Here is a 4,962-nt window from a genome sequence, read left to right as displayed (position 1 = left end):
TGGTGGCAGTTCCCTAAGTTAGTATTGCGTGATGACATACTATGTTGTAAAGGTCGCAGTGTCCCGGGGAAGCCCGAGTGCTATCAGGTGGTGATTCCAGCCTCGCTGGTTACAGACACCATGCATTTTCTTCATGGCAATCCTTGTTCTGGTCATTACAGTGCGGAGCGCACTGTTAAGCGAGCAGTGTCGATGTGCTATTGGCCAGGAATGCGATCGGATATTGAAAACTTTTGTAACCTGTGTAAGTCATGTGAAGCCTTTAGGAAACCCGTGCCTCAACGCAGAGCGCCTTTACATTCCATCCAGTCTGACCGACCGTTTCAGTTTGTGTGCACAGACATCACTGAACTCCCAGTTACCGCAGCGGGCAACAGATATGTATTAGTAATACAAGATAATTTTACTAAATATGTCAATGCTTATGCCATGCGTGACCAAAAGGCTACAACGGTTGCACAGTTATTCTGTGAGCGGTACATTCCAGACCATGGTGTTCCTGAAGAACTGTTTTCTGATCAAGGCCGACAATATGAATCAGAGGTCATTCAAACTATATGTGAGCGACTACACATTAAAAAGAAAAGAACATCGCCATACCACCCACGAGGTAACGGTATGGTGGAAAGATTTAATCGGACATTGAAGGAACAATTGGCTAAATTCATTCATGGTCATGGGGGAGAATGGGATCATTATTTACCTGTTATGATCCTGTCCTTTAATGCGACCCCTCACTCGAGCACGGGTTATTCACCCTATTTTCTTGCTCGTGGCAGGGAGCCAAGGCTACCCGCGGAGGTGCAAGTGGCCCCTCCCAGGGAAACTGCCAGCCCACAAAACTATGGTTCGGAACTGGTTTCACGTATGGTCTCGGCTTTTGAAATGGTTCGTTTGCATCGAGAAGACCAAGACCTCAAACGTGAATATTACTATAACAAACAAGTTAATTTTAAGCCTTATCAGTGTGGGGATTTAGTTTGGCTCAATGATCCTACCACACAACGACAAAAACTTTGTCCGAACTGGACTGGGCCTTTTAGGGTGGTTGCTGGGAATGATGACGGACTTGTTTACAAGCTGTTGGATGTTAGGGATCCTCAAGCTGCACAAAAAGTCATTCACTATGATCGTTTGAAACCGTACCGTGGCACTGAAATTGAATTCCCGGTGACTAGGATTTTGCCTCAGTCAGACGCTAGTTTTCGGTACACGGCGTTGTCTGGTTCTCTTCCTTATGGTTTTGGTGCCAATGGCTCGACTCAGATATCAGAGCCTATTGGGCCTTCTGTGCCTTTACAGAGGGGGCCGACGGGGCGAGTCTCCCATAGGCCATCTTTGCACGCCCACAGTGACCCCTCACTGCCTACTATGACTAGAAGTGGTCGTATTGTTCGCAAGCCTCAGCGGCTTCTTGTGTAAAGGGGCCAGGCTGTTCGGTAACGGGAGCTTAAAAAAAAAAAAAAAAAAAAAAGAAAAGTCAATGGGCAACGCATGCCTTTGTTTCGCTGACGTGTTTTCATGTATCACTTGATATTGTTCTCATATCCTTTGTTATGGGTTGCATGTTTTCTCCACTGATGGTTTATTTTTCTGGACAAATGTATGTATTTGGTTAAGTTGAAATGGGGACATTTCATTTGAAGGAAGGAAGGTATGTAAGATTTATTTTCACGAGAATGTCTATATTTGTATAGATCTATTTTATTTCTTATTTTTCCTTTTTTTTCCAAGATGGCGGCGCGCATGGACGCAGCGGCTAACAGCTCCCCCTCACACCTCACCAACGCCAGATCCGTGGTCCACAAAATCGACGACCTGGGATTACAAATCCTGGGAAACCGCTATGTGCGCGATAGCAGTGTGATCGTCGTCACGGAAACCTGGCTGCACGCAGACATCCCCGACGCTAGCATCCAGCTGGCCGGGCGCTCGCTACATCGAGCGGATCTGACGAGGGACACCGGTAAGAGGAGGGGCGGGGGGCTCTGTGTTTACGTGCATGAGAACTGGTGCGGCGATAGCACGATCGTCGAGAAGCACTCTTCCCCCGACATCGAGTTCATGTCCGTTAAATGCCGGCCTTATTTTCTCCCGAGGGAGCTAACGGTAGTGATTGTCACAGCTGTTTACATCCCTCCCGACGCTAGCACTAGCACGGCGCTCTCGCTACTCGCGTGCGTCATCAATAAACATCAGCGGGCGCACCCTGATGGCGTCCACATTGTAGCGCGAGACTTTAATAAGGCCAATTTAAAGACTGTACTCCCAGAGTTTCACCAGCATGTCAAGTGCCCGACGAGGGGAGACAACACTCTCGACCATGTGTACTCGAACATCAAGCACGCATACAGAGCCCTCCCACTCGCCCCCCTCGGCCAGTCAGACCACCTGTCCTTGCAGCTCGCACCTGCGTACACCCCTCTCAGGCGCAGATTCAGGCCTACCACAAAGACTGTGAAAACCTGGCGTGACGACGCCATGAGTGAATTACAGGACTGCTTTCATGACACAAACTGGGACCTCTTTGATCATCAGGACCTTGATGTCTACACGCATTGTGTACTGGACTACATCAAGTTCTGCATGGAAACTGTGTCCCAACAAAAGACTATACGGACCTTCCCAAATGCGAAGCCCTGGATGTCCAGCAGGGTTCGCGCTCTCCTCAAGGCCCGTGACGCTGCCTTCAGGTCAGGCGACAAAGCCCAGTACAGGGTGGCTCGTGCTGACCTGAGCAAAGGCATCAAGCTAGCCAAGGCAACCTACAAGGGGAGGCTGGAGGCCCACCTTGCCAGTAACAGACCACGGGAGGTGTGGCAGGGTCTACGGAGCATCACGACCTCTGTAGACCCGAGTGCATCGCTGGCAGAGGAGCTTAACTGCTTCTTCGCTCGCTTTGACTCGCCCCAACCGTCACACCTCCGCACTTCAAGCTCCAACTCCCCCCCACTCATCGTAGAGGAACACGATGTGAGGCGCGCGCTCCTGGCGGTAAACCCCAGGAAAGCTACTGGACCCGACGGAATACCAGGCAAGGTCCTCAGAGCATGTGCCCACCAACTGTCACATGTTTTCTGCAGGATCTTCAACCGCTCCCTGGCTCAGGCAGTCATCCCCTCCTGCTTGAAAACTTCCACCATTATTCCTGTCCCCAAAAAGTCACCAGCCGTCCACCTGAATGACTACCGTCCTGTTGCTCTCACACCAGTCATTATGAAGTGCTTCGAGAGGCTGGTTCTCCAGCACATCAGGGACTGCCTTCCTCCCACTCTGGACCCCTACCAGTTTGCATACCGGGCTAACAGATCCACTGAGGACGCCATCGACACTGCTCTGCATGTTGTACTGGGCCACCTGGAACAACAGCGGAGCTATGCAAGGATGCTCTTTGTGGACTCCAGCTCGGCATTCAACACGATCATCCCAGACATCCTCGTCGCCAAACTGGACACTCTCGGCCTCCCTGCCCTCACACGCATCTGGATTAAGGACTTTCTGACCAACAGACCCCAGACTGTGTTGCTCGGCCCCTACACGTCCTCCACCCTCATGCTGAGCACCGGTTCCCCCCAAGGATGCGTGCTGAGCCCTCTCCTGTACGCCCTCTACACCTACGACTGCAGCCCGGCCCACGGCAACAACACCATCGTCAAGTTTGCTGACGACACGACAGTGGTCGGTCTGATCTCGGAAGGTGACGAGACAGCCTACAGAGAGGAGGTAAAGAGACTGACAACTTGGTGCAAGGACAACAGACTGCACCTTAACTCTGCTAAAACAAAGGAGATTGTCGTCGACTTCAGGAGGAACAAGACGCTGCCGCCCCCCCTCTGCATCGAAGGCGTGTGTGTGGAGAGGGTCCACACGTTCAAGTTCCTGGGAGTACAGATCTCCGATGACCTTTCTTGGAGTCACAACACCACAGCAGTGGTAAAGAAGGTCCGCCAACGTCTGCACTTCCTGAGAGTCCTCAGGAAATTCAACCTGGACAGGAAGCTGCTGCTGGCCTTCTACCACTCGTCCATCGAGAGCCTGCTGACGTACTGTGTCTCCACCTGGTACAGCGGCTGCACTGAGGCGGACAGAGTGAGGCTCCAGAGGACAGTCAAAGCAGCGCAAAGGATTATTGGCTGCCCTCGCCCCTCGCTGTCGGACATCTACACCGGCCGGTGCCTCAGAAGGGCTCTCAACATCGTCAAAGACAATACCCACCCAAACTCACACCTGTTCGACCTGTTGCCCTCTGGCAGGCGCTACAGATGCATCAAATCAAGGACCAATAGACTGAGAAACAGTTTCTTTCCGAGAGCCATCTCCATACTGAACTCTCACACACACACGAGACCACCCTAACCTTGCAAAACAGCATTGTGATGTGTTTCTATATGCCCTATTCAGTACTGAATTCCATTGCACTGTCTTATTTATTTATCTAATTTATATATTTGTCTGTATTATTGTTGTATTGCACTGGAGAGGGGAGCCCTCTAATCTCGTTGCACACTTGAGTACAATGACAATAAAGGGATTTCTATTTCTACTTCTATTTAGGGGAACTATTGTTTTGTTATATTGGCGGAGGGATATGGAGTGTAAAGAGGAACGAGCGAGAGGGAGGCTCGATGTTATGGAGTGAGCGGACGAAGGAATAAAGTCGTATGTGGAGCTATTCCCTCTCCGTGTGCTGTTCTTTCTCCCACGAACCCCGATGTCGGACTAGCACTCACCACCCCCAGGGAATCGAGTGTTACATTATCATTATTAGGGCCCGAGCAGCGACCGCTGCGAGGTCCCTTTTGATTTTGTAGAAATTCTTCTTATTATTATTTTCCATTGCACTAACTATTCTCTTATTTATCTAATTTATATATTTATCTGAATTATTGTTGTATTGCACTGGAGAGGGGAGCTCTCTAATCTCGTTGCACACTTGAGTACAATGACAATAAAGGGATTTCT

Source organism: Idiotropiscis lumnitzeri, chromosome 10 (genome assembly GCF_059441095.1).
Source record: "Idiotropiscis lumnitzeri isolate Australia: NSW breed Sydney's pygmy pipehorse chromosome 10, RoL_Ilum_1.0, whole genome shotgun sequence".
Lineage (NCBI taxonomy): Eukaryota > Metazoa > Chordata > Actinopteri > Syngnathiformes > Syngnathidae > Idiotropiscis > Idiotropiscis lumnitzeri.
Note: the sequence above shows the minus strand (reverse complement) of the source record.